Below are 12,070 nucleotides of genomic sequence, written 5' to 3' on the forward strand. Positions count from 1 at the left end.
GATCCTCTCAATAGATGCAGAAAAAGCATTTGACAAAGTACAGCATCGTTTCTTGATCAAAACTCTTCAGAGTGTAGGGATAGAGGGTACATACCTCAAGATCATAAAAGCCATCTATGAAAAACCTACAGCAAATATCATTCTCAATGGGGAAAAGCTGAGAGCTTTACCCCTAAGGTCAGGAACGCGGCAGGGATGTCCACTATCACCACTGCTATTCAACATAGTATTAGAAGTCCTAGCCACAGCAATCAGACAACAAAAAGAAATCAAAGGCATCCAAATCGGCAAAGAAGTCAAACTCTCACTCTTTGCAGATGATAGGATACAGTATGTGGAAAACCCAAAAGACTCCACCCCAAAACTGCTAAAATTCACATAGGAATTCAGTAAAGTAGCAGGATATAAAATCAATGCACAGAAATCAGTTGCATTCCTATACACCAACAACAAGACAGAAGAGAGAGAAATCAAGGAGTCGATCCCATTTAGAATTGCACCCAAAACCATAAGATCCCTAGGAATAAATCTAACCAAAGAGGCAAAGGATCTGTACTCAGAAAACTATAAAATACTCATGAAAGAAATTGAAGAAGACACAAAGAAATGGAAAAACGTTCCATGCTCATGGATTGGAAGAACCAACATTGTGAAGATGTCAATGCTACCTAGAGAAATCTACACATTCAATGCAATGCCCATCAAAATACCATCCACTTTTTTCAACGAAATGGAACAAATAATCCTAAAATTTGTATGGAACCAGAGGAGACCCCCGAATAGCCAGAGGAATATTGAAAAAGAAAAGCAAACCTGGCGGCATCCCAATTCCGGACTTCCAGCTCTATTACAAAGCTGTCATCATCAAGACAGTATGGTACTGGCACAAAAACAGACACATCAATCAGTGGAACAGAATGGAGAGCCCAGAAATGGACCCTCAACTCTATGGTCAACTAATCTTTGACAAAGCAGGAAAGAATGTCCAATGGCAAAAAGACAGTCTCTTCAACAAATGGTGTTGGGAAAATTGGACAACCACATGCAGAAGAATGAAACTGGACCATTTCCTTACACCACACACAAAAATACACTCCAAATGGTTGAAAGACCTAAACGTGAGACAGGAGTCCATCAAAATCCTAAAGGAGAACACAGGCAGCAACCTCTTCGACCTCAGCCGCAGCAACTTCTTCGTAGAAACATCGCCAAAGGCAAGGGAAGCAAGGGCAAAAATGAACTATTGGGATTTCATCAAGATAAAAAGCTTTTGCACAGCAAAAGAAACAGTCCACAAACCAAAAGACAACCGACAGAATGGGAGAAGATATTTGCAAATGGCATATCAGATAAAGGGCTAGTATCCAAAATCTGTAAAGAACTTATCAAACTCAACACCCAAAGAACAAAGAATCCAGTCAAGAAATGGGCAGAAGACATGAACAGACATTTTTCCAAAGAAGACATCCAAATGGCCAACAGACACATGAAAAAGTGCTCAACATCGCTTGGCCTCAGGGAAATCCAAATCAAAACCTCAATGAGATACCACCTCACACCAGTCAGAATGGCTAGAATTAACAAGTCAGGAAACGACAGATGTTGGCAGGGATGTGGAGAAAAGGGAACCCTCCTATACTGTTGGTGGGAATGCACGCTGGTGCAGCTACTCAGGAAAACAGTATGGAGGTTCCTCAAACAGTTGAAAATAGAGTTACCATATGATCCAGCAATTGCACTACTGGGTATTTACCCCAAAGATACAAATGTAGGGATCCGAAGGGGTACGTGCACCCCAATGTTTATAGCAGCAGTGTCCACAATAGGCAAACTGTGTAAAGAGCCAAGGTGTCCATCAACAGATGAATGGATAAAGAAGAGGTGGTATATATACACAATGGAATATTATGCAGCCATAAAAAGGAATGAAATCTTGCCATTTGCAACGACATGGATGGAACTGGAGGGTGTTATGCTGAGTGAAAGAAGTCAATCAGAGAAAGACATGTATCATATGACCTCGCTGATATGAGGAATTTTTAACCTCAGGAAACAAACTGAGGGTTGCTGGAGTGGTGGGGGGTGGGATGGATGGGGTGGCTGGGTGACAGACATTGGGGAGGGTATGTGCTATGGTGAGCGCTGTGAATTGTGCAAGACTGTTGAATCACAGATCAGTACTTCTGAAACATAATGCAACATATGTTAAGGAAAAAAAAAGAAGAAGAAGGTAGCAGGAGGGGAAGAATGAAGGGAAGTAAGTCGGAGGGGGAGATGAACCATGAGAGACGATGAACTCTGAAAAACAAACTGAGGTTTCTAGATGGGGAGGGGTTTGGGGGGATGGGTTAGGCTGGTGATGGGTATTAAAGAGGGTACGTTCTGCATGGAGCACTGGGTGTTATGCACAAACAATGAATCCTGGAACACTACATCAAAAACTAATGATGTATGGTGATTAATATAACAATAAAAAATAGGAAAAAAAAGATGGAGGCAGAGATTGGAGTTATACTTGCAGCAGGCCAAAAAATACTGGAGGCTGTCAGAAGCTGGAAGAGGCAAGGAAGGATTCTCCCCTAGAGGCTTCCAAAGGGAACATGGCGCTGCCAGCATCATGATTTTGGACTTCTAGTCTCCAGAATGTGAAATAATAAGTTTCTGTTGTTTAAAACCACCCAGTTTATAGTACTTTGTCGTGGCCGCCCCAAAGAACCAATACAAGGGAAGGGCCTTAGAAATGCAAATGAAAGCATAAAGGATAATAACATACTCCTATTGTTGAAGCCTCTGGCTTTTAGCCTTCTTTGGTTAGTAATATTTTTAATGGCTTTGAATATTTTTAGGATTTTGAGGCATGTTAAAAATATTGGTTTTATCAGATGGTTTCTTTTTTTCCCTGAAAGGATTTATCGAAATTCCATTTGTTTCACATAACAGTCTCATGGAACTCTATGGGATATGAAAATAGTTTTGTTTAAATATTATAATTTGATTATAATTAGGAAAAATAGTTATCATAATCTTGATCTTCAAGAGATAGAGACCAAATTGAGTAGGGGAGGGGAGGAGTAATCTACATAGCACCAATGCCCAGTTTTTGTTAAGTGAATTAGTAAGGGTAAACACATGTTTTGAACCTGGAGAGAAAGTGGGAAGATTATTTGATAAAATATGTTACCTGGTTTTTCCTTTATGTTCTTTGATGTTTTAATGTGTTTCATTTTAGTGTACAGTTTGGCAGTTTGGATTCTTATTCTTCCCTCCAGAAATAACTTTAGTCTTTAAGTTACAAAAATAATACACGTTTCTCCTCTTTACCCTTCACCAGCTTCCCCAAATGCCAGTATCTTTGATAACCACAGCATAATCATGAAAAACAGAGAATTAACCAATACCACACTGTTAACTAATATGCAGGCCTTATTCATATTTTATTGATGTCCGTTTTCTGATCCAGGATCCAGACTAGGATCACAAACTGCATTTAGTTGTCGTATCTCTTCTCTAACATAGCACAGTTCTTCATCATTTCTAAGTTTATTGACCTTGACACTTTAGGAGAATACTGGCCTGTAATTTTGTAGCATGCCCCTCAGTTTGGGTTTATCTGAGTATCCTGTGATTAAATTCAGGTTTTTCTTTTTTTGGCAAGAATACCACAGAGCTGAAGTTGTGCCCTTGTTTGTTCTTTATATTAGCGGGAGCCCCTGCTGATATATCTCATTATTAGTGGTGTTAACTATGATCCCTTGGTTAAGGAGAGGTTTGTCAGATTTCTCCACTGTAATATTACTATTCTCTTCTTTTTAATTAATTAGTATCTTGTGGGGATATACTTTCAGGCTGTATAAGTTTCTTACTATACTTTTGCCTATCAATTTTAGTATCTATTTAATGATTTCTGCCTGAAAAAATTATGTTTATCAAGTGTAAATCTTTAAAATAAATCTTTAAAATGGTACTTAGTGGTGGATTAGTAGATTTGAAGAAAACAACACATAGCTCTCCCTGGATTTCAGGTAACAATACAAAATTATGTATTTTATTATTCACTAACCAATATTTGATCAGACTTTCCAATTGTAAATGAACTTTCTAAACCAATCCACAAAGTAATAAACCACTACAATTTCCTGTCCTTCATCTGGTTTGGACCTCAGTCCTTAAAGTTCATTTAGCCATAGGGATTAATTAAGAACACATTTCTTCCTAATCATGGTCCCATAGAATTTGTTTTTACAGTGCTTCATCAAACTTAATAGGCATATATTCTTTCTCCAAGAAATTTAGAATCTACCTATTATGGTCTCTTTGTATTTTTTCTGTCTTTCTGAATTTTAAGTTCCTTAAGAGTGGGCACCATATTTGAACATTTTTGGATACTAACATTGTCTAACACTGACTTACATTTAGTAGATTTTAAGTACCAGGGAGGGTATGGAATGGAGGGCTCCAAAACAAGATGGTGTTGGCTTTTTAAGTTTGTGGGTGTTTTTTCCCCATGAAACTAAGCATATAGAAAACTATTTTGGAATGTCTCCTGAAGACTACAGATTCATCTTTAGCCCAGAAAAAAGAAATGTGCATGCTGCAGTGAGAAAGGTTTATTATGTTGTTCTTGTTTCAAAATTAGAATTAGTATTATAGAGCCTGTTTTGCAAATTAATGTACAGAGTTAATAAAAGATGGAGACAGTGATTATATGGAAAGAGTGGATTAGATAAGGCATTAAACTTGAGCTATAAATTATGGTTTAGATTTTAATTTTTAACTTTTGTTTATTTAAAGTTTTATTTACTGGATTAATATAGTCACATATTTTGAGGGGACCTGAAAAAAAAAGGTTGGCTTTTAGTGATGTTTTCTTCACCAGATTAAAAATAATTACCATTTGTGCTTTTGTTAAATTTTATAATTTTTTCTTTTCTTTAAAAGATTTTATTTATTTACTTGAGAGAGAGAATGAGAGAGAGAGAGAGAGAGCACATGAGTGGGGGGAGGGTCAGAGGGAGAAACAGACTCCCTGCTGTGCAGGGAGCCCGATGTGGGACTCGATCCCAGGATTCCAGGATCATGACCTGAGCTGAAGGCAGTCGCTTAACCAACTGAGCCACCCAGGCGCCCAAATTTTATAATTTTTTTCTTAGGACTGTAGTAAGACAATGGTAGTTACAACACTTGAAATAATTCTTTTAAAAATTTATTTATTTATTTTAGAGAGAGAGTGCATGTGAGAGCAGGAGCGGGGTGGGACCAAAGGGAGAGATCCTCAAGGTGACTCCCCGCTGAGAGCAGAGTCTGACTCAGGGCTTAGTTCCATCCCTGAGATGATGACCTGAGCCTAAATCAAGAGTCAGACACTTAACCGACTAAGCCACCCAGGTGCCCCAACTTGAAATAATTTTTATATGAAAATCATGGGGCTCTACAAGTTAAATATTTTGATAAGTTTTTTTTAAGAAGTCCTTTTCCTGTAAGTATTTTTGTTTTTGCACACATTTCTTTAACAGTGGATGTTTATTTGTTTTAGCCAGAGGACATGTTTGGAATATTTTTATTGTTCCCCATCTGGAGTCACTAAACTGGTTTATATACTGTTTTTCATAATGAAGTTGTTAGTTGTCAGACAATTCTTATTTGTATGAGTCAGTATATTCATTAGGAAAATATTTAAATGAATGTAATTTTTAGCTGGGGAGAAGTTAAATGGTGGTGGTTGAATTTTAGAAAAACTTTAAAGGATCACAATGCAGTTTTCATATAAAGCACATGGAAATACAAGTTTCAGTAATTTTGACAAACAGGCTGTCAGTTTTATATTTGCACATATTCTTTCTTTTACATGTGGTGCAGTGTGGTTTAGTGTGAGGCAGCTTTATTTTCTTGGAGTTCCTTCTTACTTGCTGGCTTTTTGAAAGGCTGATGGTACTTTTTTTTTTTTAAGTTTTTATTTTAATCATCTGGTGCTCATCTCCATCAGGTCATTCCTTAACTTCCATCACCTGTTTCACCTCTCCCCTTGCCTACCTCTTCTCTGATAACCGTTAGTTTCTTGTCTGTAGTTAAGAGTCTGTTTCTTGGTTTGTCTCTTTCTCTTTTTTTTTGTTTCTTAAATTTCACGTGAATGAAATAATATGGTATTTGTCTTGATCTGACTGACTGACTTCACTTAGCATTATACTCTCCAGTTCATCCATGTTGCAAATGGCAAGATTTCATGCTTTTTTATGGCTGTATTATATTCCATTGTGTCTATATAACATGTCTTCTTTATCCCCTTATCATGGACATTTGGGCTCCTTCCTGTCTTGGCTGTTGTAAATAATGCTGCTATAAACATAGAGGTGTATATATCGCTTTGAATTAGTGTTCTTTGTGTTTTTTTGGTAAATACCTAGTAATGTGATCACTGGATCATCGGGTAGTTTTATTTTTAACTTTCTGAGGAACTTCCATACTGTTTTCCATAATGGCTGCACCAGTTTGCATTCCCACCAGCAGTGCATGAGGGTTCTTTCTCCACATTCTTGCCAACACCTCTTGTTCCTTGTGTTTTTTTTTTTTTTTTTACTTTAGCCATTCAGACAGGTGTGAGGTGATATCTGTTGTAGTTTTAATTTGCATTTACCTGATGATGAGTGATGTTGAGCATGTTTTCATATGTCTGTTGGCCATCTCTATGTCTTCTTTGGAGAAATGTCTGTTCATGTTTTCTGACTCCTTTTAATTGGATTATTCATTTTTTGGGTGTTGAGTTTTATAAGTTATTTTATATATTTTAGATACTAACCCTTTATTGGTTATGTCATTTGTAAATATCTCCTCCCATTTTTTAGGTTGCCTTTTAGTTTTGTTGATTGTTTCTCTTTGGCATGCAGAACCTTTTTATTTTGATGAAGTCCCAATAGTTTATTTTTGTTTTTGTGTCCCTTGCCTGAGGGGACCTATCTAGGAAGAAATTCCTGTGGCCACTGTCAGAAAAATTACTATGTGTGTTTTCTCTTCTAGGAGCTTTATGTTTTCAGATCTCACATTTAAGCCTTTAATACATTTTGAGTTTATTTTTGTGTATGGTGAAGAGACTTTTTTTTCCCTCCCATTGGATATTAATTCTTGCTTTGCTGAAGATTAATTGACAATATAATTGTGGGTTTATCTCTGGATTTTCTATTGTTCTATCGGTCTATATGTGTGTTTTTGTGCCAGTACCATACTGTTTTGATTACTACAGCTTTGTAATATAACTTGAAGTCCAGAATTGTGAAGCTTCCAGCTTTGCTTTTCTTTTTCAAGATTGCTTTGGCTCTTTGGGGTCTTTCATGGTTCCATACGAATTTTAGGACTTTTTTTTTTTCTGTGAAAAATGCTCTTGGTATTTTGAATAGGAATTGCATTAAATGTGTAGGTTGCTTTGCGTAGTATAGACATTTTAACAGTATTTGTTCTTCCGATCCACAAGCATGGAATGTTTTCCCATTTGTTCGTGTGGTCTTTAGTTTCTTTCATTAGTGTTTTATAGTTTTCAGAGTACAGGTCTTTCCTTGGTTAGGTTTATTCCTAGGTATCTTACTATTTGGGGGGCAATTGTAAATGAGATTATTTTCTTAATTTCTCTTTCTACTGCTTCATTAGTGGTGTATAGAAATGCAACAGATTTCTGTACACTGATTTTGCATCCTGCAACTTTACTGAATTTGTTTATCAGCTCTGGCAGTTTTTTGGTGAAGTCTTTCAGATTTTCTACATATGGTATTGTGTCATTTGCAAATAGTGAAAGTTTTATTTCTTACTGATTTAGATGCCTTTTATTCTTTTTATTTCTTTTGTTGTCTGATTGCTGAGACTAGAACTTTATGTTAAATAAAAGTGGTGATAGTAGACATTTTTGTCTTTTTCCTGACCTTAGGGAAAAGGCTCTCAATTTTCCCCATTAAGGATAATGTTAGCTGTGGGTTTTTCATATACGGCCTTTATTATGTTGAAGTGTGTTCTTTCTAAACCTACTTTGTTGAGGGTTTTTATTATGAATGGGTGTTGTACTCTGTCAAATGCTTTTTCTGGATCTTATGAAATGATTATATGGTTCTTATCCTTTCTCTTGTTGATGTGATGTATCATGTTGTTTGATTTGTGAATAATGAACTACCCTTGCAACCTAGGAATAAAACCCACTTGATAATGGTGAATGATTTTTTTAATGTATTGTTGGTTTCGGTTTGCTCGTATTTTGTTGGGAAATTTTGCATTTGTGTTCATTAGAGATACTGCCCTGTAGTTCTCTTTTTTTGTGGTGCCTTTATCTGGTTTTGGTATCAGGGTAATGCCGGCCTCATAGAATGAATTTGGAAGTTTTCCTTCCTTGTTTATTTTGTGGAATAGTTTGAGAAGTGTGGTTATTAACTCTTCTTTAAATATTTGGTAGAATTCATTTATGAAGCTATCTGGTCCTGGATTTTTGTTTGTTAGGAGTTTTTGATTACTGATTCAGTTTCACTGCCGGTAGAGTTGGTCTTTTTAAAATTTGTATTTCTTCCTGTTTCAGTTTTGGTAGGTTATATGTTTCTAAGAATTTCTCCATTTCTTCTAGGTTGTTTAATTTGTTGTCATATGGTTTTTCATAGTATTCTCTTATAATTGTATTTCTGTGGTATTGGTTGTTTTGTCTCCTCTCTTATTTGCAATTTTATTTATTTGGTTCCTTTCTCTTTTTTTCTTGATAAGTCTGGCTAGAAGTTTTATCAGTTTTACTGATCTTTTTTCAAAGAACCAGCTTCTTGTTTTATTGATATGTTCTAATGTGTTTTTAGTTTCTATATCATGTATTTTTGCTCTAATCTTTATTATTTCCCTCTGTTGATTTTAGGTTTTGTAATTTTTCTAGCTCCTTTAGGTGTAAGGTTAGATTGTTTATTTGAAATCTTTCTTGCTCTTTGACGTAGGCCTGTATTGCTGTAAACTTCTGTTTTAGAACTGCTTTTGTTAAGTCCAGAAGGTTTGAAACCATTATGTTCATTTTCATTTGTTTCTATGTACTATGTTCTTCCTTGATTTACTGGTTGACCTAGTCATTGTTTAATAGCATGTTATTTAACCTCCATGTATTTGTGGTCTTTCCACATTTTTTCTTGGGTTGATTTCTAGTTTCATAGCATTGTGGTCAGAAAAGATGCACGATATGACTCTGATCTTTATAATTTGTTGAGCCTTGTTTTGTGGCCTAATATGTGATCTGTTCTGGAGAATAATCCATGTACACTTGAAAAGAAGGTGTATTCTGCTGGGTTGTTTTTTTTTTTTTTGGTTTTTGTTTTTAAAGATTTTATTAATTTGAGATAGAGCATGAGTGGAGGGGAGGGCAGAGGGAGAGGGAGAAGCACACTCCCTCCTGAGCAGGGAGCCTGATGCGGGCTTGATCCCAGGACCCTGAGATCATGATCTGAGCCAAAGGCAGACGCTTAACCAACTGAGCCACCCTGGCACACCCCTTTTCTGCTGTTTTAAGATGGAATGTTTTGAATATATCTCTTAAATCCATCTAGTCCAATGTGTCATTAAAAGCTATTGTTTCCTTGTTGATTTTCTGTTTAGATGATTTGTCCGTTGATGCAAGTGGAGTGAAAAGTCCCCAACTGTTATTGTATTACTATTGATTAATTCCTTTATGTTTCTTATTAACTGTTTCATGTATTTGGATGCTCCCATTTGGGTGCATAAATATATTTACAATTGTTAATATTTTCCTGTTGGATTGTCCCTTTTATTATTATATAGTGTTTTGTGTCTTTTGTTACAGTCTGTTTTAAAGTCTATTTTGTTTGATAGAAGTATTTCTACTCTTGCTTTCGACATCCATTTGCATGATCAGTGTTTCTCCATCCCCTCACTTTCAATCTGCACGTGTCTTTTTTTTTTTTTTATCCATTCTGTCACACTATGTCTTTTGATTGGCACGTTTAGTCCATTTATATTCAAAGTAGTTATTGATAGATATGTATTTATTGCCATTTTATTACTTGTTTTGTTATTATTTCTGGAGATTTTCTCTGATACTTTCTTGTCTTTCTCGCATGGTTTGCTGGTTTTTTTTGTTTTGTTTTGTTTTGTTTTTAGTGGTATATTTGGATTTATTTTTCCTTATTTGCATATTTATTAGTGTTTTTTTATTCGTTAGGTTTGTATATAACATCTTCTGCATAGAGTAGTCTATATTTATATTAAGTTGATGGTTAAATGTGAAACCCTTCTATATTTTTCTCTTCCCCATGTGCAAGGTATATTGTGTCATTTTATAGCCTTTTATTTTTTTGAGTTCCTTGATTGATTTTTTTTCACAGAAACATTCATTTTTGTTGCTTTTCTGTTTCCTACCCCCACACTATCATTTTTGGTCTTCCCTTTCTACTGAAAGAGTTCCCTTTAATATTTCTTGCAGGACTTGTTTAGTGATCATGAATTCCTTTAGTGTTTGTTTGTCGGGGAAACTCTCTATCACTTCTTCTATTCTGAATGACAGCATTGCTGGATAGAGTATTCTTTGTTCTTTTTTTCCCTTTCAGCACTTTGAGTATATCATGCTACTCGTTTCTGACTTGGAAAATTTCTGCTGAAAAATCTGCTGGTATCCTTATGGGGTTTCCTTTGCATGTTAACTGTCTTTTTTTTTTTCTTGCTGCTTTTAATATTTTTTCTTTATCAGTATATTTTCCTTTTTAATTTACAATATGTCTTGGTGTATAGATCTGTTTGTTGATTTTGTTGGTGGTTCTCTGTGCCTCCTGGATCTGGATATCTGTTTTCTTTCCCCAAATGAGGAAATTTTCAGCTATTATTTTTTCAAATAAATTCTCTGCCTCCTTTCCTCTTTCTTCTTCTCCTGGGACTTTTGTAATATGAATGTTACTGTGTTTGATGAAGTCACTGAGTTTCCTAAGTCTATTCTCATATTGGCTAATTCTTTTTTCTCTTTTTGTTCAGCTTGAGTACTTTCCATTATTCTGTCTTCTACATTATTTATTCATTCCTCTGCTTCTTCCAGCCTGTTGTTCATTACATCAAGTGTGTTTCTCATTTTGTTTATTCGACTCTTTATCTCTGTGTTATTCCTTATCTTTGTGTTAATGGTCTCAACGATGTTCTCCACTCTGTTCTCAAGTTCAGTGAGTATCCTTATGATTATTGCTTTAAATTCTCCATCAGGCATATTACTTAAGTTTGTTTTGCTTAGATATCTGGCTGTGGCCTTGTCCTGTTCTTTCGTTTGGGAGAAATTCCTGTCTTTTCATTTCATCTAAGTCTCTGTGCCTGTTTCTCTCTGTTAGGAAAGTCAGCTATGTTTCCTGTTCTTGAGTGTAATGACCTGTAGTGCCCTGCAGTGTAGTGTCCCCTGTTCTCCAGGGCACTCCAGTGTGTCCTGGCCGCTTTATCCTTCAGGCCTGTCATCTGCAGAGGTTCTCTCAGCCTGTTGTGGTCAGTGTTTGGTTCCTGGCTTAAAAGTGGCTTGTTTTAACTATCTAACTATCTAACTATCTAACTGATCTGCTTGTTTGAAATGAGACCTGTTTCTGCTACCAATGGAATGGAGGCTTCACAGAACTCCTAGACTGGGAGATGTGGTGTTGGTAGGGGTTTGGGCCAATCTTCTGGGGGAGTGGGTCCCCTGTGCTGGGACTGAGGCAAGTGTGACTGGGAATGGTAGTTCTTCCAGAGTGCTGGGGGTGGGGCATGGTGTAAAGTTAGGTAGCAAGTGTCCATGCTGTGCTGGTTCCCACTGGTGGCTCTGTGTTTTTGCTGCAGGATGGAAGGCAGGAAATGGCACCTGCCAACCCAACAACCCCCCCCCCCCCCAGGGTTCTTCCTGTGAATGCTGCCTCTCTGGGACACACTTGGAGATGAGCAGCTAACCTCCCCGCTGTTTCCATGCTGTAAGTCCCTGGGCTGTTTATCCCTGCTTTTTCTCCAAGAGCAGCACCATGCCCTTAGAACTGTCTCAGAGCCAAGCTCAGTGACCTTTAAAACTTTAGTCTTTAAGTCCTTTGGCTGTAAGAATTCTTGAAATTTGGGCCCTCTC

The 12,070-nt window shown here is 36.6% G+C and overlaps 1 protein-coding gene across 1 annotated transcript in view; it reads left to right on the forward strand.

Moving 5' to 3' along the window:
• STAG1 (STAG1 cohesin complex component) overlaps positions 1-12,070 on the forward strand; it is a 428,102-nt gene that overhangs the window by 107,304 nt on the left and 308,728 nt on the right. The window lies entirely within an intron of this gene.

The sequence above is a fragment of the Callorhinus ursinus genome, unplaced genomic scaffold (assembly GCF_003265705.2).
Source record: "Callorhinus ursinus isolate GAN/ISIS: 27379988/994484 unplaced genomic scaffold, GSC_fseal_2.0 scaffold1, whole genome shotgun sequence".
Classification (NCBI taxonomy): domain Eukaryota; kingdom Metazoa; phylum Chordata; class Mammalia; order Carnivora; family Otariidae; genus Callorhinus; species Callorhinus ursinus.